Source organism: Schistocerca americana, chromosome 1 (assembly GCF_021461395.2).
Source record: "Schistocerca americana isolate TAMUIC-IGC-003095 chromosome 1, iqSchAmer2.1, whole genome shotgun sequence".
In the NCBI taxonomy this organism is placed as follows: domain Eukaryota; kingdom Metazoa; phylum Arthropoda; class Insecta; order Orthoptera; family Acrididae; genus Schistocerca; species Schistocerca americana.
In genome coordinates this window covers 1,208,969,931-1,208,995,528 of record NC_060119.1, presented here as the reverse complement: position 1 = coordinate 1,208,995,528, position 25,598 = coordinate 1,208,969,931, and positions in this window count along the sequence as shown.

Here is a 25,598-nt window from a genome sequence, read left to right as displayed (position 1 = left end):
TTCTAAGATAAGTCGTAAGGTTAGTATTGCCTCACGTGTTCCAACATTTCTACGGAATCCAAACTGATCTTCCCTGACGTCCGCTTCTACCAGTTTTTCCATTCGTCTGTAAAGAATTCGCGTTAGTATTTTGCAGCTGTGACTTATTAAACTGATAGTTCGGTAATTTTCACATCTGTCAACACCTGCTTTCTTTGGGATTGGAATTATTATATTCTTCTTGAAGTCTGAGGGTATTTCACCTGTCTCATACATCTTGCTCACCAGATGGTAGAGTTTTGTCAGGACTGGCTCTCCCAAGGCCGTCAGTAGTTCTAATGGAATGTTATCTACTCCCGGGGCCTTGTTTCGACTCAGGTCTTAATAGACATAGAAATGCTAATTATCATTACTGTGCATATAAATGAAAAATTATACGTTACTTGAAAAAACATGCCCACTGAAGCATTAATTATTACCGAAGACAACACCACAATTTGAATGAAAGGTACTCACTCATATACGTAATATGGCCAAACAGTAGAACATTTGAGAAAAGTAGTCTAATGTTAATTACTGTCGAAATTGCATTATCAGAACTATGAACTTTTGATAGAATTAAATGTATTGTACATAATTAATATTCATAATATTCATAGCTTAGTCAGAAGACACAAATCTACAGGAGTGTGTCTAGAAATGAACTATGTCACACAAAAAAATATTTAAAAAAGTTTGCTCATAGCCGACTTGTCTCTACATAAGCACTTGTGCTAATTAAAAGCAGCTAAACTGAATAAAAAATACGTGTATGTAAATCCTGTAGCAGTGTAATTGTATACAACTAACATTTCGTAGCCTCTGTTTTGCACTGATTCACTAAGAGGCACAGTTCACGTCAGGCACCGTAATGAGACTGAACATGAAATATGAAATATAGATATCTGCATAAATGAACGTATGTATATGTGAAACAGTTCACATTATAACAGACGGTTGAATTGAGTGAAATGTTTACATTGGAAGACTGACGTAAGTGTAATGAACACCGGTCGTAAGCCTAAAAAGCAGTTATACATTACATTTCATAGTCAGTAGGCAGATTGTTTTTAATTGCGCAATTAAAAGCAGTTTATCTGCGGTATTTCTAAGAAATTCCTGGTGGGAAATTGGTAGGTCTATACATTAATCGTAGCCAGTTATTATACTGTACGCTCTACAAAGAAAACCTGCGCTGGCAAATATGTATAGCATTACCTTGAAGAACAGGTTAATGGCATTTACAATTACGATCTGAAAATTGTTATGAGAAAAGAAAGTAATTAACTTGGCACACAGTTTACACTCTACTTATACAATAATATTTATAAATTTGTGCATATCTTTGCGTAATGCATTTATACAAATATCACATGTTGAGCGGAGTCTCACAAGCTGTCACATAATTTGTGGAAGCACAGGACTGTGACATTATCACCACTGGGAACTAAACAATACGCAAAATAGGCGTAAACACACGACTAGTTACTCTGCTTTGAAGGTATTTACTGTACGTTGAGCTGTAATTCACACGTAATTACATAGTTTCTTGAAGTGAAGGGCCGTGACATTGTTGCGACTAGGGACTGGAAATGCGCCGCAGTGGACGTGACAGCTGAGTATCTACGATGACACTGTAGCGTCGCTACAGCTGATTCACGCACGCCTCGGTGTGTTGACATGCGCAACCAGTGAGTCGACATATGACATGAGCTTCGTGGGCCGACCTGTCGTATTCCATTGGAGATCTCGCCAACATGAAAATACAGAAATATTACGATAGTTTTGGTAACAAAGTACAATCGCACTGCGCGCAATGAGTTCGCGTTCCTGGTTAATTGCATGTAACTAAATCACTCTCTACTCTTATTATTCTGCTGTAGCGTCTGCTAAAATATACCATCTTAAAACCTTTGCGTAGCATTCCGTGAATAACTGTCACCAGTTATCAATAACTAATTTTTCCACTCACATACACAGTTACTTATACAGCCATAAATACTATTTCGTAATATAACATTGGTTTCTGGAGATTGTAACACAATATTCTGCCAGTAGGTCTACATGGTCTTTCGTTTAACGTAATTTGTGGTACCTTTTCTGTAAGATTATACACAGTTATGGTTCTACGTTTTGTTGTACGTTTTGTTCTCGAATGTGTTTTCAAATATAAGCTGTCAAGCTTCAGCACTATGAAAAATAAAGCTCTGCCTGAATATACTTCCGTTACGTCTTGTCTTAATGCAGTTGACAGGTTAAATCCTCGTAATTTATCGTTACAGTCACGCATTTTAGACGAGTCAACATTATGTGTTATACTACAACGACGTTTGTTGTAACTGTTTTCAAACTGCATGCAAAATTCGTTCGAGTACGTCTTCCAATAGCTAAGCTGCATTATTATTATTATTATTACTATTATTATTATTATTCACTTATGGGCCCAATAGCACCACGCGAGATACACAAAGTCAATGTAGCTTTTGTGTCCAAATTTGTATGATCCTTTCAGAATGAAGTCTCTTTCTTTCATCAGGCCATTGTGTTCCAGTCCGTTTTCTAATTTCCCTCTGACCAACTTTCCAGTCAAATATCATTAGTCTGAATGTTTTTCTATCTGTAAAGTCTGCCCGAGCTATACCGGCTGCTTTAAGATCCTCCTTAATGGCAGCGATCCATCTAATTGGCTTAGTTTTGGTCTTGCTTCTGTTTTCGTAGAATTTGTTCGTTTTGTCAGCCTACTGGATGCCATTCCTTTAATGTGCCCATAAAATTTAAGTCTTCGTTTTCTCATGTCGCCATGTATGTCTCCCTATGCTTCCATTTCCTTTTTGTTTCTCAACCTACAAGTTTCTCCATCAGCAATTTTGGGGCCTAACATTTTCCTAATAATCTTTCTTTCTTTGTTTTGAATTTATTCAGTATCCCTCTCTCCATTTAAAATTAAAAATTGTGCTCGATAAAGACATTCAGGTTTGATTATAGTGCTGTAATGTCTAAGTTTACTGAATTTAGAAAGTAATTTTTTGTGATAAATATTGTGTGTTAATCTGAATGCAGTTGCCATTTTTTGACTTCGTTTGCAGAGTTTTCCAGACCGTTTTCTTGTATGATTTCCCCTATATATTTAAATTGAGAAACCTTTTTTTTTTCATCTTCGGTGTTCAAAAATTATGGTGCTAGGTTGTTGTATGTCATACATTCCGTTTTGTCGAATGCTATTTGTAGTCCTTCTTTTTCCACAACTGATTTAAGAATTTCAATTTATTTTTGAGTTATGGTAATATCCCTAGTTAAAATTTCCAAATCATCAGCAAAGGTGAGACAGTCTACTCTAATATTACTTCTACCTAACTAGATTGATTGATCTACATTTTGACTCGACTTTAGCTCTCTCCATTCTGTAATTACCTTTTCCATCACATAGTTAAACAGTAATGAGGAGAGTCCATCTCCCTGGCTAATACCAGTCTTTATCAAATGGTTCAGAAATTTCTCCCACAAATTTAACTTTAGAGCTACTGTCGGTTAACGTTTCCTTAATCAGAGATAGAGTTTTATTATCTAGTCCTTGTTCCTTCGAGATTTGGAAAAGAGATTCACGATTAACTGAGTCGCAGGCCTTTTTGTAATCCTCAAACATACATACAATATTGTTACTAGAAATCCTTTGGTCCCTAAGGATTAGTTTAAAGTTAACAATTTGTTCCGGAGAGGATCTTTTTGGTCTAAAACCTGCTTGGTATTCACCAGTTTTAGATTCTAACTGTTCATGGGCTCGATCAAGTAAACATTCCCAGAGAATTTTGTACGTGATCGGGAGAAGAGAGATTCCTCGGTAATTATTAATATCGGTTCTACCCCTTTTTATGCGATGGATGAATTAGGGCAGTTTTCCGTTATTGATAACAAAATTTTGACACTCTTTCCCGCGCTGCTGTTGTTTTACTCTCTTTATACACCACTTGCCAAGGAAGCCTCCCACCTGAAACAATTTTCAAGGTAGTTTCAATCGGCTTCGTCGAACGCTGTCTGCCTTTATCGGTTCATATATCATTTCAGCATTATTTACTTCACGTTTCTGCACAGTTATTACATGGAATAATAACATTGTCATCAATCACGTCAAGGTCCTCAGCACTTCCTACTTTCCTCACAGTGTTTGGTTCTTTTCGTTCAGCTTCCTTTGTTTCACGACACGAATTGCAGTTTTTAGTGCATTAGGTTTTTTTGTTAATTTCTTTTCGGAATTCCTCATTCTTTTAATCATATGTATTAATAAGCTTTGTTCGTAAATTACTAATTGTATCCGATAACTTACTGTAAGCGCTCTTTGTTTCCTGGTGAAACTTTTCTTTCGACATCTGCACTATTAAATCATTGTCAGCAACAGTCGTTTCCGTTTGATGAGTAGCTGTCGGAGTTGAAATATGCATTGTCGAATCTGAATTGCCAATGGCACTTTCTTCTGTTACACTAATTGTGGTACTCGCAAGCTCACAGTTCTATTATTAACTGAATCCTCAAACAGTTCTTCCTCATTTATAATATCGCTACCATTTTGCACTGTATCGTCAATTGTAATACTGTTCAAAGAAGAGCAGCATGCTTTCTTTTATCGCGAAATAGAGGAGAGAGTGTCATTGAAAAGATACAGGATTTGTGATAGCCATCATTAAAACAAAGGCGTTTTTCGTTACGGAGGAATCTTCTCACGAAATTCCAATCACCAACTTTCTCCCTCGAATACGAAAATATTTTGTTGACACCTACCTACAGAGGGAGAAACAATCACCATGATAAAACAAGGGAAATCAGAGCACATAGGGAAAGATATAGGTGTTCGTTCTTTCTGTGCGCTATACGAGATTCGAATAATAGAGAATTGTGAAGATGGTTCGATGAACCCTCTGCCAGGCACTTAAATGTGATTTGCAGAGTATCCATGTAGATGTAGACAACAGTCAGTCTTCTTTCTAACTGATACCTGTGGGTAATTTAAAAATTCTTTCGCGAAATCAAAAATTAACACAGTTCTCGGTTCCTTTCCTATCCGCTCCTAAACAACGTTACATCCAGTTGTAAGCAAAGCACTGCTCTACTCGGACGCATCTGAAGATTAAGTTAGTTTCAGGGTCCTGGAGCAGGTCGTCACCATAGATAATGAAAATTTGCCTTTAATGTAGCGTTAATCCTTGACATGTGCACCTTGTACGATAATTTCTTTATGAATATGACGTGGCAGGGCTCGGCAATGGAGAGTTTTTGAAGACGATTTCATACCCATTGTCCAAAGTGACCCTGATTTGGGGAAGATGTGGTTTATGTAAGACGGAGCTCTACCTCATCGAAGCGGGAGAGTATTTGATGTCCTGGAGGAGCACTTTGTGGACTGCATTCTGGCTCCGGGGTACACAGAGGCCATTGGCATGGGTCTCAATTGGCTGCCATATTCTCCAAATCTGAACAGATGCGACTCCTTTTTGTGGAGCTATGTTAAAGACAAGTTGTACAGCAATAACCCCATAACTATTTCTGAGCTGAAAACAGCCATTCAGGAGCCCATCGACAGCATCGATGTTCCGACACTTCCGCGGGTCATGCAGAATTTCGCTATTCGTATGCGCCACATTATCGCCAATCACGTCAGGCATATCGAACCTAAATCCGAATATGTATAGCGGCGTTTACATGTTGAATGAAGTGTGTGCACGTCCTACTTTGTAACTAATTTACTGTTTTTTATATAGTGCAATAATTGTCACCCTGCATGTACATTTATGGTTCACTTGCCCTAATTTGCTGTACGGCTATAGAAAAGGGGGGAAACAAATCAGTTCTTTTAAACACTCGATTTATTTTTCCTAAATTGCTTCACAAGCAAAATGGATATTTTCTCGAAATAAATCTGTGAGCAATAACTCATTTGATACTCAAATAGAAGACAAATTGCCTATGGATAAATTTAATGAATCAATTTCCACAATGCACGTTTATGTGCCCGAAAGTACAAAGGATCGTTTGAGCGAAGTTCGCTTAGATAGATATTATTCTTATTCTTTTTTATTAAAAATGAAATTCCTCCAGCGGTATACTTAAGATTTTTTTTATTTACTTCACTACCAGTTTTGGCGTTGCGTCAACGACATCTTCAGGCCCGTGCACTTTGCTGAAATCAGTTGTGTGTAGCTTAGTCTAGAAGTCCGCGGTGAGATCAACACGTGCTCCACATGAATGGCTGGCATGTGGCTGCTAGACTGAGCCACACACAACTGATTTCAGCAAAGTGTACGGGCCTGACTTCGCTACTAGTTTCGGCGTTGTGTCAACGCCATCTTCAGGCCCGTTGATCTCACCGCGGACTTCTAGACTGAGCCACACACAACTGTTTTCAGCAAATGTACGGGCCTGAAGATAGCGTTGACGAAACGCTGACACTAGTAGCGAAGTAAATAAAATATCTTAAGTACAGCCAGAGGAATTTCATTTTTAATAAAAATTATACCAGCTGCGTCCCACCTTCATCCAGTTTAAATGGGGACGTACGAAGACATATTATTCTGTTAACAAGTGATGGATACCTCTAATTGAACAGAAGATGGCTATGGAACCACGACTGGCTTTCCAAAATCCGTGCAGCTCGCAAACACAAGCTAAAAACCGGCTGCAAGGTCCAAAGATGTCAAGAGACTAGAAAGCAACACATGTAGCGGAATTGGGCTCGCAGACAGCAAGCTGCTCAGAGCAGAAGCAGCCCTAGCGCAGAAAGGTCAACACCTGTTCGATCGATTCAGTGAAAACTGCGTCAGGCAGCGACCAGGCCTCTCTCTCTCTCTCTCTCTCTCTGTGCCCTATCGTCCACACGACCTCGCCTCGTCTCCACAGCTGATTAACGTTCGTCTCCGCTCCCAGAAAACTACGGCTTGGAAGGAAGGTTTACAACTTTCGCCACAGTGACGACCAAGAATTCCTCTCAGCAAGCAGAAACACAGGGGAAGCCTGCCAGAACTTCTCCACTATCGCTTACAGTGTGCCCATTAATTTCCCAGAGGCTGTAACACTGTACTTGCCGTGTCGCCACTCAAGAAATTTACGCTACAGTGCGTATGCTGATGACCCTTCTCATTGGTTGACATCATCTGGACAGTTAGGTTCTGGAATTTTCCTTCACTGAGCACGGAACAATGTCGGTGTTCATATGTCCAACCGCTGATAGCGAGGAAGGAAGATTGGGTTAAACGTTCCGCCGACATCGAGGTCATTAGAGACGCAGCACAAGCACGGATTGTGTCAAGGATGGGGAAAGGAGTCGGCCGTACCCTTTCAAAGGAACCATAGCGCCATTTGCCATGAGCGATTTAGGGAAATCCCGGAAAACCTAAGTCAGGATGGCTGGACGCGGTTTGAACCGTCGTCCTCCCGAGTTCGAGTCCATTGTAATAACCACTGCGCCACTGCCCTCGGTGTTGCCGACTGGAAATACAGATTCGTCACGGGAGGAATGACTAGGGAGCCTGTGGTCGCCCTGATATTTTCCAAGACGGTACGACCTCACGGACACCGGAAATTGGCCAGCAAGTGGTCACAACATTTCTGCAAACCAGCAGCCCAGCAAGGGAGAGCGTGAGCCGTCACGTATTCACAAAGCAGCGACCAGACAGACCCATCATTGTACCCTATCGAGCCTGCATAAGCGAAGGGAAATGCACTAACCTCACACCAAAAGCCCTTAACGGTGGATTGCCCTCCAGACACTTAAGAACATTTAGCTGCCAATTTTACTTATAGTCACAAAGTGGTATATGCGATGGTACTCTCAAATGGTTCAAATGGCTCTGAGCACTATGGGACTTAACTTCTGCGGTCATCATTCTCCTAGAACTTAGAACTACTTAAACCTAACTAACCTAAGTACATCACACACATCTATGCCTGAGGCAGGATTCGAACCTGCGACCGTAGCAATCGCGCGGTTCCGGACTGAGCGCCTAGAACCGCTCGGCCACCGCAGCCGGCATGGTACTCTCACATCCTTTCGAATACACAAGGCCTCCCTTACAGTTAAGATGATGGGATAATATTCCTATTATTTGTAATGTAGTGCTTTGTGGGCAAGGAAACAAGAACCATGATGAATAAGGTTTCTCCAGCTACGAAATTATTCAATCCATTAACTTCATCACAATTTATTAATATCGAACAACTTTCCACCACATAAACATTTCACAGTGCACGTTATTTTACGATACTGTGTGCCACAACTTAAACGCGAGAACCATCTCGCTGCTTGGCTTACCCTGGCTTAGTGCAGTCCAGCACCGACTAACTCTTCGTTTGCCGCGCCCATTGCTTTCGCATTGCTGAGGTCAGCGATATTATAAAGGGTGGTCCATTGATAGTGACCGGGCCAAATATCTCACGAAATAAGCGTCAATCGAAAAAACTACAAAGAACGAAACTCGTCTAGCTTGAAAGGGGATACCAGATGGTGCTATGGTTGGCCTGCTAGATGGCGCTGCCATAGGTCAAACGGGTATCAACCGCGTTTTTTTAAAATAGGAACCCCCATTTTTTACTACATATTCGTGTAGTACGAAAAGAAATATGAATGTTTTAGTAGGACCACTTTTTTCGCTTTGTGATAGATGGCGCTGTAATAGTCACAAACGTATAAGTACGTGGTATCACGTAACATTCCGCCAGTGCGAACGGCATTTGCTTCGTGCTACACTACCCGTCTTAAAATGGACCGTTATCAATTGCGGAAAAGGTCGATATCAAGTTGATGTATGACTATTGTGATCAAAATGCCCAACGGGCGAGTGCTTTGTATGCCGCTCAGTATCCAGGACGAGATCATCCAAGTGTCCGGACCGTTCGCCTGATAGTTACGTTATTTAAGGAAACAGGAAGTGTTTAGCCACATGCGAAACGTCAGCCACGACCTGCAACAAATGGTGATGCCCAAGTAGGTGTTTTAGCTGCTGTCGCGGCTAATCCGCATATCATTACAAGACAAATTGCGCGAGCATCGGGAATCTCAAAACCGTCGGCGTTGAGATTGCTACATCAACATCGATTGCACCCGTACCATATTTCTATATGCAGCAGGAATTGCATGGCGACGACTTTGAATGTACAGTACGTACGTACTTTGTACAGTTCTGCCACTGGGCACAAGAGAAATGATGGGACGATTACAGATTTTTTGCACACGTTCTATTTAGCGACGAAGCGTCATTCACCAACAGCAGTAACGTAAACCGGCATAATATGCGCTATTGGGCAACGGAAAATCCACGATGGCTGCGACAAGTAGAACATCAGCGACCTTGACGGGTTAATGTATGATGCGGCATTATGGGAGGAAGGATAATTGGCCCCCATTTTATCGATGGCAATCTAAATGTTGCAATGTATGCTGATTTCCTACGTAATGTTCTACCGATGTTACTACAAGATGTTTCACTGCATGACAGAATGGCGATGTACTTCCAACATGATGGATGTCCGGCACATAGCTCGCGTGTGGTTGAGGCGGTATTGAATAGCATGTTTCATGACAGGTGGATTGGTCGTCGAAGCACCATACCATGGCCCGCACGCTCACCGCATCTGACGTCCCCGGATTTCTTTCTGTGGGGAAAGTTGAAGGATGTTTGCTATCGTGATACACCGACAACGCCTGACAACATGCGTCAGCGCATTGTCAATGCATCTGCGAACATTACGGAAGGCGAACTACTCGCTGTTGAGAGGAATGCCGTTACACGCATTGCCAAATGCAATGAGGTTGAACGGACATCATTTTGAGCATTTAGTGCATTAATGTGGTATTTACAGGTAATCACGTTGTAACAGCTTGCGTTCTCAGAAATGATAAGTTCACAAAGGTACATGTATTATATTGGAACAACCAAAATAAAATGTTCAAACGTACCTACGTTCTGTATTTTAATTTAAAAAAACCTGCCTGTTACCAACTGTTTGTCTAAATTTGTGAGCCATATGTTTGTGACTATTACAGCGCCATCGATCAAACAACGAAAAAAGTGGTCAAACTAAAACACTCATATTTCTTTACGACTACACGAATATGTAATAAAAATGGGGTTTCCTATTTTAAAAAACGCAGTTGATATCCGTTTGACGTATGGCTGCGCCATCTAGCGGGCCAACCATAGTGCCATCTGGTTTCCCCCTTCAAGCTAGACAATTTTCGTTCTTTGTAGTTTTCTCGTTTGACGCTTATTTCGTGAGATATTTGGCCCGTTCACGATCAATTTACCACCCTGTATTCAATTATGTAAGGGTACTATTCCTTACAGGCACACATCGCCGCTACGACTATGAATAACACAGGTAGTAGGAAGAGTACTTATCACCATAGTAAGTATCCCATCATCCAAAACACCACGAAGACTCAGGTGCAAAGATTTGTGTTACTTGTTCTTTCACTAACCAGATTTTATTGAAGATCTAGCTGGGGTAAGAGGCTTCTCTCAGTGAGTTGATATCAGATTTTCTGGTAGTTGGAATACAAGGATAAACTTAAAAGTATAGGAGGTAAAAATTTTTTATTCAAAACATGTTCGAACTATTTACAATACTTGTTTATAAATAACATTTATCGTTTTGTTATCCGATCTAGGCCATGGCATCTTGAGTCTACGAGTGTTCCTGCACGTGTCTGGGACTGCATATGTATGATGAGGGGTAAGATTACCATTGTTCCAATGTCGTCAATGATTCCATCATTTGTAATTGCATCTCGAAGGTGGATGTCTTCTTCCATATGTAGTTTCTTCTGATTCAGTGTTACGTAAAGCGCCCATTCCACTTCTATTTTTTGCATCTACCATGAATTGCTAGAGCAAATGGCGAGTGTTGAGAATGTGATTGTATGTTTCATTGTCTCTGATCATTATGCGGCAAGCATAGAACTCCTTGGAAGTGACTTTCTTGTCACTGCAGTGACAACCTTACTTCTAAGGATCTCGCTTCGTATGCTACCACCAGGAGCCACAATGGCGGCCAAAAGCCTGAAGACATCTCAGGAAAGGGCCGAAACGGTTGCTAACAAATAAAAAATCTAAAAACACGATCGAGACTGTTTTCATCTGGTTTTCAGATTGTGTATTATCCTCTGTACATCTTGGACTGCTTCTCGTCTCAATCCATTGATATTTGTACATTGTTGATCAATTCCTGTTCCTTAATTTCCAATTACATGTACCTGCAGAAATTTGTGGTCTTCGTTGGGTAGTAGTAGTAAAGATCCCATGTTGTGATATATTTGTCCTTGTATGGAAAAAACATAATCGACCTCGTTTCTGTTACTGTTGATCGAAAAGACACGGAAAGAAGTCGTTTGGAAGTGGGAGTTGTGCGCTTCCATATTTTGAAAAAAAAAAGTGTTTTGGTTTTCGAATTTCTCCGATCATGTAATGTAAAAATACCTGCGGAGGTGTTTTCAGTGGTGGTAATTGTTGTGACTTGGCAAGACAGCCAAGTCACTATGAGAGGAAGCCGAGAGGCACGCGTTAAAGCTCACGCAGGCTGGCGTGAGGTCTGGAAAATGACAAGGAATTGAGACTAGCAAAAAAAGGTACGTAGCTTCTGGAATACTTAACTTTAATCCATAATTGGTGAACATCGGTCTGACGTACATGCATCACAAGAGAAAAAGCAAATGATAATGGCGCCTTGCTAGGTCGTAGCAAATGACGTAGCTGAAGGCTATGCTAACTATCGTCTCGGCAAATGAGAGCGTAATTTGTCAGTGAACCATCGCTAGCAAAGTCGGCTGTACAACTGGGGCGAGTGCTAGGAAGTCTCTCTAGACCTGGCGTGTGGCGGCGCTCGGTCTGCAATCACTGATAGTGGCGACACGCGGGTCCGACTTATACCAACGGACCGCGGCCGATTTAAAGGCTACCACCTAGCAAGTGTGGTGTCTGGCGGTGACACCACAGTAATAAAATTTTTTCATTCATGCAATAGAATCTTGGTGTTTCCCTATTGAGTTTTTTCACAATTCAAAATTGCCAGATGTTATCCATTTTTCCGATTATGGCATGATTCTGTTTGCTATATTTTTTGGTCGGGTCGTAGTAGAACGCTTCATTTGTTAGGTTGTACTGTTTACTTGTCCTCGTCCAAGCTTTCCGTAGGTGAAATATTCATGGCTGGCTTGAGTTCGCAATCTTCTATTAATAAGATTGTGTCGCAGTTCTGGTGATTCTTCAGTCTGTTTATTTCGTTGATCTTCCGTTTCCCTGCTTCTCATGGTGTTCATTCTCATTCGTTGGGAACTTAAACTTGCTTCGCACTCTTCGACTGTTCGTTTTTCCGTTTTTCATTTTGTTTCCGCCGTTTTGCTTCAGAACTGGCAAGATCTCCTCCTCCTTTACGTTTGGGAGCTGTCTGAAATATAAATCAAATCAACTTCATACCAACAAATAAACGAAGTACACTTTTCACTGCTTATTTTCGATTTATATTCATTCACTGTATCACTTTGGCTACACTCATTTCACTGTTTGTTTTAATTCACTCACTGCACTACTTTTTCGGTTCCACCCTTCATCAATGATAAGAAACTAGCGTTCAAACCACGACGAGTCTTGCTTTACATACCCCTACCTTTGGGTAGCCCCTCCAGAACATACCAAAAAGCCTTCGAATGGCACAATGTCCCATCTGGAATCTTCCAGAATGTTCCAGACTATTCTCAAACATTCCGCAACATCCCAGATCATTGCGGAACATTCCGAAACGCTCTGGACTGTTGTGGAATGCTCTCCAATACTCTCGAATGTTCTAGAATGTTTCATAATACTCTCGAATGTTCTACAATGTTTTAGAAATTTGTAGAGGGCGAAATTTCCTAGCCCTTAATATGTCTTCAAAAGCACGCCCTTCAGGTAATGAATCATATGGATGGGGGATAGAGGGCTACCTCACCATATAACTCCCTCTATCGTACCGGGACTCGTTTGTGAGTTTCAGTGGCATGCACATTGTACACTTACTTTTATAATATACTTTTATTATTTTAAGTTTACAAATAGCTTGCAACAACTAACCAAATGGCAGAATGAAATAACAAATAAACAATAGGGCTGTTTAAATGTGTATCAAAAGCGCTGTGTGGAGACTAAGAATCCTCATAAAGTTAATAAATGTCGGAAGAGGTCGAAGAAACGGACATGGCGGGGTTTATTACAGCGAGAATAAACTGTACTGTTTCCGTTGAAATGAAGACAGTGCGTTTCCAGTCAAGCAGTTCAATCTTGAATTGTCTCTTTATTGCTACCGGACAGTGATTGAATAGCCTGTGACGTTTCAGCAATGTCTCGCAGCTCAAAAACAGGTAGGCCACTCCTGTCTTATATCTTTGACTTCATACTAACAGCACTAGGAAAACAAAAAATGCATCTTAAGCTGAAATTTCTTTTGTATAACATCAAAAGTGTAAATGTTCAGAACTGAAAAAGATGTGTGGCAAGATTGTAAGTTTGCTACTTTAATTTTTGCTATGTAAGCGGTACTGCTATTCAAGACCATAAAAGTGGGTTAAAAGCTGTGAGCTGTCTGCGGAAGTTAACCTTGCATTACAGACCAACTGTTTCACCAGGTATCTAGTCTAGGTTTACCAAATTCCCAAACAGACTAACATCAATTATAATCTTTTAATAGTCAAACAACAACCGGTAATATATATATATATATATATATATATATATATATATATATATATATATATATATATATATATATATAAGAGAATTTAAATAAAAAGGAAGAAATCAGTTTATATTTGGAAATTTATTTTAAGATTGATCATTGAAATTTCAGCATATTAAACGTGAGTTATAACTGAGCTGGTGCCTTATTTAGGATTGTGAAAATGTGAGATTGTAATCTTACAGAACACATAAAATATGGAGCCAAGATTGGTAGACTGCATACAACACTGCATTCATAAAATAACACACGAAGAACGTTGAAAGATAAGCAAGAGGAAATTAACCACAACCAACCGAATCAGTTTTCACGCAAAGAAATTACGTTCGTAGCACAATCCTGTCCATCATGTAATTACCACACACTGGTATACTATATTCATACTAATTCTCTGTGAAATCTTCCCAAAAAGAATAGCTGAGGGCTACTTTGATGATTACACCACATGCTTCACGTGGTCAACTTGGTTTACACAAAGCGTATAGCTCCACAATAATTTTGATAATTAAAATAAATTAGATCGAAAAGCAATTTACAAAAGAAAAACCTCGAACTGGTTACTAACGTCTTACTATTAACCTGATGGGTCAAACAGTTATATAAGCACGTGGTACTGGTCTCGCAAAGTACACCCCACGTGGGTTGAACATAAAGAAAAGTTGCTATATTGAAAAATATTGTCAAGACGAGACGTTATAATCACACAAGCATTCGCATTTAAGATTGATCTTAGTTAGAGTTACTGATCAACACGTGGTTCCACTTTACTCACAAGGTAGTGACAAAGCAACTACCGGAAAATAATCTGAACTTCACACGAGAATTACACTGCGCTGCAATTTAAGATAACATTAGATATTTTAGAGCTAAACCTGAAATAAAGGTGATTAAATTTTCAGTTAGGCTGAACTTAAGAAATCCATTGTCCTACGGACTTAGACACGCGCTTAGCTGGAGATCTTACCACTTCAGACGCTCGCCACGGACAGACTGCACTGGTCCCTTTCTGAGGGTGGCTCACAAATACAAACGGAAGTGGCCAGAGGGGCAGCTTCCTATACCAACATGACAACGGACGGATAGGACCATACTAAGAATGGAAACCTCTCTGCCTTTAGAAAGCGTAGCTACCTGTTCCGACGTTGGTCCTACTGTTCTCTAGCAGACAGGCTTGTCTGCTACCCTCAAGCATGCAACTAGAAACACATTTGCTCATTCATCCTCTCACACAGAAGGGAAGGGGGTGACAGTATCTTATCATATGCAGTATATAAAAGAAAGCGGATGTAGGTTCCGTATGAGAGTGTGTGACATGAATTACGTATAAACTGTGTTTTAAAGTGTAGTAGTGTGACAGATCGTTCTTGTTTGTGTGTAAAAGTAACACGTTCCACTACTCAGTCTCCTCCCAGATAGTCAGAAACGCCACAGTAAATTTAGAACAGGAATTTATGCCGTAAATGACAATAGATTTAAGAAATTAAACATGAAAGGAATCCAACAGAGACCTTTCAAGATGACCTCTTTTTACGGAAACAGTTTTTTAAGTTTTTGCAGGAGGTTCTCCTATTCGCAAATGATATCGTTTCTTTGTTTCGACTACGTAAGAACCTCAAATAAAATGTGTACGTACACAGATTTTCTTAATGTAAAATGTCACACACAGCTAACATCCTAATCTCCATGTGCGAAACCTCAACAGGAAACAAAACAAACTACGTCGCAATTAGTCCGCAAGGATAGAACAATAAAATAAATGCTGTGACAACAGCTTACCACTAGATCACCAACTTCTTCATAATTAGTCCTCAACGGTAGAGTAATAAAATAAATGTTACGACAACAACTTACCAGTAGATCACCAAATAATCATACAACTGCTTACAAAACTGCATCAAAGCGACCCTGAGTTTGTTAACAGATTTAAAACAGAGCTGCCGTGTAATTTATATACCGGTAGGTAGCCGTCTCTTCATTACGCCTTTTAACTGTGAGCTCCCTCATAATTAGCATCTGTCTATTACAAAGTTGTTCGTGTGTTACCAGGAGCGCTAATGAGATAGTTTTGCAACATTTATCGTATTCAGAGAACAAAAAAAAAGGAACATGACCACAAACAAACCAAAAGAAAAAAGTTACCACTGAATTCACTTCCAACTGTGACAATGTTCGCGAGAGCATGAAAACTTTCACATCTCTTTCTCTCTCTGTCTCTGTCTCTATTTCTCTTTTACCCTCTCTCTCGTGCCCATTTCACTGCTGCGTTTAAAGTTTGTTTTTAAATTTTCAGCCATTTTTTCCTTTGTGCGCAAGAGCAGACCGCTCAGCATAACACAAGTCCGGTGTTTTTCGTTCTTTTTTATGGCACTGGATCAAGTTTTGTTTTCCTATAAGTTGATTATGTTGGTCTTTTTTCAAATCCCTTGCAGGAATTTAGGTTGCCCGCTGATATAACTGTGTTACATAATACCTCGAGTGTCGCTTTTACGCTTTCTACAGGCAGTGCAGCAACACGTTTTAATAAATCCCACACCTTTTGATGACAATTCTATAGACTGGAACTCCAAGCCCGTGTGCTACAGCGATGCTTCTGCATTTTCAAACATATGAACCCTTCGTAAATAGTTTTAAGTGAGTAATCCGTACGATAGTTAAGGCGAAACAAGCGCTATATCATTGTAAGAGGTACAGAGGCGAATGAATGTACCGGAGCCTATCCCAATTCACTACTGCCAGTGCCACGTCTTCATATTACAAAGGAGTGCACCATAATCTAAGTGCGTAATTGAAAATTAAAATAACCTTTCCAACCTTCGTCAGTGTATGCTTCAGTATATTAATGTTGACACTGTAAGGTCTCAATAATGATCAAGTGAACATGTTATGCAAAGTATTCTAACGTTAGAAAAAAAAGAGGCGCTAAATAATAAAACCAGTAACCTAAAAACTGATCAGAGTATGCAAATTTATGTCACAATTAAAACATACAAGTCTCAGTGAAATATTTTGGTCAAAATCGACGTTTTAAGTATAATTTGAAGTCAGAAAGATGAAAATTCGTATGCAGCCTGAGTTACATATTAAAACCCTATCTGTGATAACAATAAGCTACCTCTATCAGTTTTCAAATTATTTACTAAAAGCCAAATTTGAAATGAAAATGTCTTTATTCGTAATAGATTAAGTATAACTTGTTCAGGAAATGATACATCTATACCATGTTTCAAGACTTCAGTGTAAATATCTACAGTTACAAGATATCCTAAAGAGGCAGTTCAGAAGTCATAGACTACTGTCGGTTCCATTCCAAAAATTCTACCCGGCAATGTTTAAGTGCAGTCGAGCTAATACTTTTTAGTAACTAACGCGAACTTAATTGTATTTGTATGAAAATTAAGAAGATTGTAACTTCTTAAACGACAGAGATATTAATACCTGCCCGAGGAAGGGGCCGTATGAATACTGTTGCCTGTGCATAAGACGCCTGATAGCAGATGTTCCATTTGGCGGTCCGCTGCGCCCATGAATAAATACGGCCAGAGAAGCAATGAAAAGAGACACACCGCACAGAGATATCAATCTGTCCTCATCAGTGAAACACCTGCTTGCGCTTTACCTCGGATGACATCAGAGCTAGGAAGACTTGAATGCGTTTTCCGTGAAATTTGGAAGTGAAGTCGCGAGGACTGTACACCCTGCTAGATCGCTTAGATTTCACGGAAGTAGCCGTTTGAGTGCCGTCGGAAATGTTGACAAAACCTCCGCAAGTGGTGAATTAATTTTCCGCTTTTACGGCGAGAAGTCAGGGCGATAGACGATTTTACTTTGAACTTGCGGCAGAGGTCGCCTCGGAAATGTTAATAGTGCTGTTTCCGATAGAGATATTAGTTGGAATTAAGATTTATATTTCGCGCACGTGAACTATTACTGAATATATAAATCAGTTAAAACTCTAAACTTTTATTTGTAATCATAGTTTCTGATTTCGCTGAGTAGATAGCAAGTAGGAACATTGTCTTCCAGTGTAATGTGGACTTGCAGACTGGAAATTATGGTCAGTATGTCTCCCATCGCTTTCTGGCTGACCGCAAAAATAGTTTTCAGACAATTGTGAACGGCGAAGTAGGTGTCAAGCACGAAGCACGCACAGCCATAGTAAATCGATGGAATGTATTGTATTCGCAGTCACGAATATAATTGTATGACAATTATTGGCTTAAGGAAGAAATTAGAAACAACCATATAGATCTAAATTACAAGATTAAAGTTAAACTTAACAAAATCAAAACAACACGAATTAAACACAACGAGAGATGTTTGTTGTTTAACTTATTATATGCTTATTACAAGTCGTCAGTGACCGTCCGACATCTAATTCACTATATACACACATTAAACACAGACAAGAATTGTTGTTGTTCTTGTGGTCTTCAGTCCTGAGACTGGTTTGATGCAGCTCTCCATGCTACCCCATCCTGTGCAAGCTTCTTCATCTCTCAGTACCTACTGCAACCTACATCCTTTTGAATCTGCTTGGTCTCCCTCTACGATTTTTACCCTCCACGCTGCCCTCCAGTACTAAACTGGTGATCCCTTGATGCCTCAGAACATGTCCTACCAACCGATCCCTTCTTCTAGTCAGGTTGTGCCACAAACTTCTCTTCTCTCCAATCCTATTCAATACCTCCTCATTAGTTACGTGATCTACCCACCTTATCTTCAGCATTCTTCTGTAGCACCACATTTCGAAAGCTTCTATTCTCTTCTTGTCCAAACTAGTTATCGTCCATGTTTCACTTCCATACATGGCTACACACATACAAATACTTTCAGAAATGACTTCCTGACACTTAAATCTATATTCGATGTTAACAAATTTCTCTTCTTCAGAAACGCTTTCCTTGCCATTGCCAGTCTACATTTTATATCCTCTCTACTTCGACCATCATCAGTTCTTGTGCTCCCCAAATAGCAAACCTCCTTTACTACTTTAAGTGTCTCATTTCCAAATCTAATTCCCTCAGGATCACCCGACTTAATTCGACTACATTCCATTATTCTAGTTTTGCTTCTGTTGATGTTCATCTTATAGCCTCCTTTCAAGACACTATCCATTCCGCTCAACTGCTCTTCCAAGTCCTTTGCTGTCTCTGACGGAATTACAATGTCATCGGCGAACCTCAAAGTTTTCATTTCTTCTCCATGGATTTTAATACCTACTCCGAATGTTTCTTTTGTTTCCTTCACTGCTTGATCAATATAAAGATTGTATAACATCGGGGAAAGGCTACAACCCTGTCTCACTCCCTTCCCAACCACTGCTTCCCTTTCATGTCCCTCGACTCTTATAACTGCCATCTGGTTTCTGTACAAATGGTAAATAGCCTTTCGCTCCCTGTATTTTATCCCTGCCACCTTCAGAATTTGAAAGATAGTATTCCAGTCAACAATGTCAAACGCTTTCTCTAAGTCTACAAACGCTAGAAACGTAGGTTTGCCTTTCCTTAATCTAGCTTCTAAGATAAGTCGTAGGGTCAGCATTGCCTGACGTGTTCCAATATTTCTACGGAATCCAAACGGATCTTCCCCGAGGTCGGCTTCTATCAATTTTTCCATTCGTCTGTAAAGAATTCGCATTAGTATTTTGCAGCTGTGGCTTATTAAACTGATTGTTCGGTAATTTTCACATCTGTCAACAACTGCTTTCTTTGGGATTGGAATTATTATATTCTTCTTAAAGTCTGAGGCTATTTCGCCTGTCTCATACATTTTGCTCACCAGATGGTAGAGTTTTGTCAGGACTGGCTCTCCCAAGGCCGTCAGTAGTTCTAATGGAATGTTGTCTACTCCCGGGGCCTTGTTTCGACTCAGATCTTTCAGTGCTCTGTCAAACTCTTCACGCAGTATCATATCTCCCATTTCATCTTCATCTACATCCTCTTCCATTTCCATAATATTGTCCTCAAGTACATCGCCCATGTATAGACCCTGTGTATACTCCTTCCACCTTTCTGCTTTCCCTTCTTTGCTTAGAACTGGGTTTCCATCTGAGCTCTTGATATTCATACAGGTGGTTCTCTTTTCTCCAAAGGTCTCTTTAATTTTCCTGTAGGTAGTATCTATCTTACACCTAGTGAGATAAGCCTCTACATCCTTACATTTGTCCTCTAGCCATCCCTGCTTAGCCATTTTCCACTTCCTGTCAATCTCATTTGTGAGACGTTTGCATTCCTTTTTGCCTACTTCATTTACTGTATTTTTATATTTTCTCCTTTCATCAATCAAATTCAATATTTATTCTGTTACCCAAGGAGTTCTACTAGCAGTTGTCGTTTTACCTACTTGATCCTCTGCTGCCTTCACTACTTCATCCCTCAAAGCTACCCATTCTTCTTCTACTGTATTTCTTTCCCCCATTCCTGTCAATTGTTCCGTTATGCTCTCCCTGAAACTCTGTATAGCCTCTGGTTTAGTCAGTTTATCCAAGTCCCATATCCTTAAATTTCCACCTTTTTGCAGTTTCTTCAGTTTTAATCTACAGTTCATAACCAATAGATTGTGGTCAGAGTCCACATCTGCCCCTGGATATGTCATACAATTTAAAACCTGGTTCCTAAATCTCTGTCTTACCTTTACATAATCCATCTGAAACCTGTCATAATCTCCAGACTTCTTCAATGTATAGAGCCTTCTTTTATGATTCTTGAACCAAGTGTTAGCTATGATTAAGTTGTGCTCTGTGCAAAATTATACCAGGCGGCTTCCTCCTTCATTTCTTAGCCCCAATCCATATTCACCTACTACGTTTCCTTCTCCCCCTTTTCCTATTACCGAATTCCAGTCTCTCATCACTATTAAATTTTCGTCTCCCTTCACTATCTGAATAATTTCTTTTATTTCATCATACATTTCATCAATTTCTTCATCATCTGCAGAAACAGTTGGCTTATAAATTTGTACTACTGTAGTAGGCGTGGGCTTCGTGTCTATCTTGGCCACAATAGTGGGTTCACTATGCTGTTTGCAGTAGCTTACCCGCACTCCTATTTTTTTATTCATTAGTAAACCTACTCCTGCATTACCCCTATTTGATTTTGTATTTATAATCCTGTATTCGCCTGACCAAAAGTCTTGTTCCTTCTGCCACCGAACTTCACTAATTCCCACTATATCTAACTTTAACCTATCAATTTCCCTTTTTAAATTTTCTAACCTGCCTGCCCGATTAAGGGATCTGACATTCCACGCTCCGATCCGTAGAACGCCAGTTCTCTTTCTCCTGATAACGACGTCCTCTTGAGTAGCCCCCGCCCGGAGATCCGAATGGGGGACTCTTTTACCTCCGTAATATTTTACCCAAGAGGACGCCGTCATCATTTAATCATACAGTAAAGCTGCATGCCCTCGGAAAAAATTACGGCTGTAGTTTCCCCTTGCTTTCATCCGTTCGCAGTACCAGCACAGAAAGGCCGCTTTGGTTAATGTTACAAGGCCAGATCAGTCAATCATCCAGACTGTTGCCCCTGCAACTACTGAAAAGGCTGCTGTCCCTCTTCAGGAACGACGCGTTTGTTTGGCCTCTCAACAGATACCCCTCCGTTGTGGTTGCCCCTCCGGTAAAGCTATCTGTATCGCTGAGGCACGCAAGCCTTCCCACCAACGGCAAGGTCCATGGTTCACGGGGGGAGACAAGAATTAACTGATGAAATTGTAAACGATGTTTTTCAGATAACCATTAAGTGGTTCTATGCAAATGGGCTATCATTAAACTTTGACAAAACACAGTACATACAGTTCCACACAGTAAATGCAGTGGCCGGCCGGTGTGGCCGCGTGGTTCTTGGCGCTTCATTCTGGAACCGCAAGACCGCTACGGTCGCAGGATCGAATCCTGCCTCGGGCATGGATGTGTGTGATGTCGTTAGGTTAGTTAGGTTTAAGTAGTTCTAGGGAACTGATGACCACAGATGTTAAGTCCCATAGTGCTCAGAGCCATATGAACCATTTAGTAAATGGAATGACACCATTAATAAATATGAACTTCGATCAGAAATCGGTAGCTAAGGCAGAATATTCAATATTTTTAGGTGTTTGCATTGATGAGGGGTTGAACTGGAAAAAGCACACTGAAGATCTGCTGAAACATTTGAGTTCAGCTACTTACGCTATTAGGGACATTCCAAATTTCGGCGATATACATCTCAGTAAATTAGCTTACCACGCCTAATTTCATTATTTGCTATCGTATGGCATCATATTCTGGGTAACTCATCATTGAGTAAAAGTGGGTTCATTGCACAAAAGCGTGTAATCAGAATAATTGCTGGAGCTCATCCAAGATCATCCTCCAGACATTTAAAGAGCTAGGGATCTTCACTGTAACCTCACAATACACACACACACACACACACACACACATATATATATATATATATATATATATATATATATATATATATATATATATTCATTTATGAAATTTGTTATTAACAATCCGAATGAATTCAAAAGTAATAGCAGTGTACATGGCTACAATACTAGGAGAAAGGATGATGTTCACTACTCAAGGTTAAATCTAACTTTGGCTAAGAAGGGGGTAAATTACGCTGCCACAAAGGTCTTTGGTCACTTGCCTAATAGCGTCAAAAGTCTGACAGATAGCCATATAGCATTTAAAAGGAAATTAAAAGAATTTCTGAATGGCGACTCCTTCTACTCATTAGTTGAATTTTTGGATATAGGAAGTGGGTAATTTCCCCACACACCATCAAAAAAAAAAAAAAAAGTGTCATGTAATATTTTGTGTAATGTAATATCTTGTATAGACACCTTTTATTAACCTGACATGTTCCACATCATTACGAAGTGTCGTGTTCATGATCTATGGAACAAATACTAATCTAATCCAACCTAGTCTAAAAAAAGTTTTGCTTCACCTCGGTTCCGTGAGTTCTGGAATCTGTACAGAAAACTGGAATAGAGATCAACATAAACATCATTTCCACCCTCTTTATTGAAAACCACACATTGCATGTTGTACCAACATACAACGAGACGTTCAGAGGTCGTGGTACAGATTGCTGTACACACCGGTACCTCTAATACCCAGCAGCACGTCCTCTTGCTTTGATGCATACCCGTATTCGTCGTGGCATACTATCCACAAGTTCATCAAGGTGCTGTTGGTCCAGATTGTCCCACTCCTCATCGACGATTCGGCGTAGATCCCTGAGAGTGGTTGGTGGGTCACGTCGTCCGTAAACAGACCTTTTCAATCTATCCCAGACATGTTCGATAGGGTTCATGTCTGGAGAAAGTGCTGACCACTCCAATCCACCGATGTCGCTATCCTGAAGGAAGTCATTCACAAGATGTGCACGATCGGGGCGCGAATTGTCGTCCATGTAGACCAATGTCTCGCCAATATGCTGCCGACATGGTTGCAATATCGATCGGAGGATGGCATTTACGTATCGTTCAGCCGTTACGGCGCCTTCCATGACCACCGGCAGAGTACGTCGGCCCCACACAATGCCACCCCAAAACAGCAGGGAAGCTCCACTTCGCTGCACTAGCTGGACAGTGTGTTCAAGGCGTTCAGTCTGACCGGGTTGCCTCCAAACACGTCTCCGACGATTGTCGGGTTGAAGGCATATGCGACACTCATCGGTGAAGATAACGTGATGCCAATCCTGAGTGGTCCATTCAGCATGGGCCCATCTGTACCGCGCTGTGGCGTCGTGTTTTGAAAGACTGACTTTGCCAAGGACGTAGGGAGTGATGTTGCGCATCATGCAGCCTATTGTACGCAGTTTGAGTCCTGTGGCTGCACAAAAAGCATTATTCACCATGGTGGCGTTGGTGTCAGGGTTCCTCCGAGCTATAATCCGTAGGTAGCGGTCATCCACTGCAGTAGTAGCCCTTGGGCGGCCTGAGCGAAGCATGTCATCGACAGTTCCTGTGTCTCTGTATCTCCTCCGTGTCCTAACAACATCGCTTTGGTTCACTCCGAGACGCCTGGACACTTCCCATGTTGAGATCCCTTCCAGGCACAAAGTAATAATGCAGACGCGATCTAACCGTCTAGGCTTGCTTGGACTACAGACAACACGAGCTGTGTACCTCCTTCCTGGTGGAATGACTGGAACTGATCGATGTCTGACCACCTCCGTCTAATAGTCGTGAATGGTTGTTTGCATCTTTAAGTGGGTTTAGTGACATCTCTGAACAGTCAAAGGGACTGTGTGTGTGTGAGACAATGTTCACAGTCAACGTCTGTCTTCAGGAGTTCTGGGAACCGGGGTGATGCAAAACCTTTAATGATGTGTGTACTTTTATATATGTATTTTAATTGTTTCGGATTTTTCTGGAATAACTATATTATTCTCTTTAAAAAAATTCTAACATTAATGGTGGGTATTCTTTATTATGTCCAGTTAAACTTGCTATGTAGTTATGAATATAATAATCTCCATAAATATAACGAGGAAGAATTAAATTTCCATCTTCTGCTAAATAAGTATAGTAAACATTACATCCTAAATAAGTAAATTATAAAAGAAACCATTCTTTTTTATAGTTGTGCATATTATTACGAAAAACGTCTACCATTTGATTACTTACCCACCGCCCCTCACAGTGGCAGATGCGATTAAGTTACTCAAAATTCCACACCGCGCAAGGTTCACTTTTTTTCCAAATCCTTAATTGTATCCCACTGTGACATATAAGTTTGAAATTTGTTTCGGAGATACATACAACCTTCCTCAGTAATGATGCAAAAGCGTGATTCCCTGCAACCTTACCCTTGGGCACGACGACACTTCAAACATCAACACACGCCAAAAAAAAAAAAATAATAAAATAAAATAAAATAAAAAAAAAATAAAAAAAAGGCCACACCTTAGGAGGTGAATGAGACGTGTAAGGTGGGTTAATGATTTCACATTGAAGTCAAATTTCTCCGCAATTCTTCCCATCGTCATCGCAGACGTGTCATACGTTCGACAGGTCGTCAGAGGCCCTCTTGTCCGCTTTTCAACTCTTCCCTTGACGCCTCGGCGATGTGGCCAGAACCGCGACGCCCGGTGCTTAAAACACGCGGTTTTCTATTGCGTGACCGAAGAAAGCATTTCAGACACATCGTCGCTCACAAATGACATGAAAACGCCTAAGGGGGTGACATAACGCGCGTCAATAAATCCACCCCTTTCTCTGAGGCGTTGATTCGCACACATTTCGCGGTCGAAAACGACAGTTCGCAGAGCGATGAGCAACAGAAACACGTTCTTGACAACCCTTGACACTACTGATTCCCAGAGTCGTTACAACCCTTTTGTAAGGAGATTATGGGACTGCATCTACATCGAAGGTGATCATATTCCTTCGGAGCGCGGCGTGACCGCTGTTTTTCCTCTCGTGTGCCGATTGCAGCCATCAGAGACCGCTCAAAACTATTCGAGAAATTTGAATGTGATTCGAAACAGCAAATTACACTTTTCCATTTGTCCTGTGGCGTTATCAGTGAAAGGTACGACACTGAGTCAAATGTGAATAAAACGCCAAGGGGTCCCTCTAAGACCCACCAGTTCGGCAAAAGGCTCGGTGGCACCCACGCACCTTTATTGAGAGTTTTAAAAATGTGAGAGATTGCAGGGCACTCTCACTTCTGATTCGGTGTAGGGAATACGATCTATGGCGATTTGACTTCATACATTGTGATGAAATGGTCGGCAGCAATTTATGGTCTTATTTGCGTGCTCTAGGGAAAGAAATGCGGTAAGCTTTACCTGCGTTCAAAGGAACAGGGTGCCGTCTTAAACGACAACAAT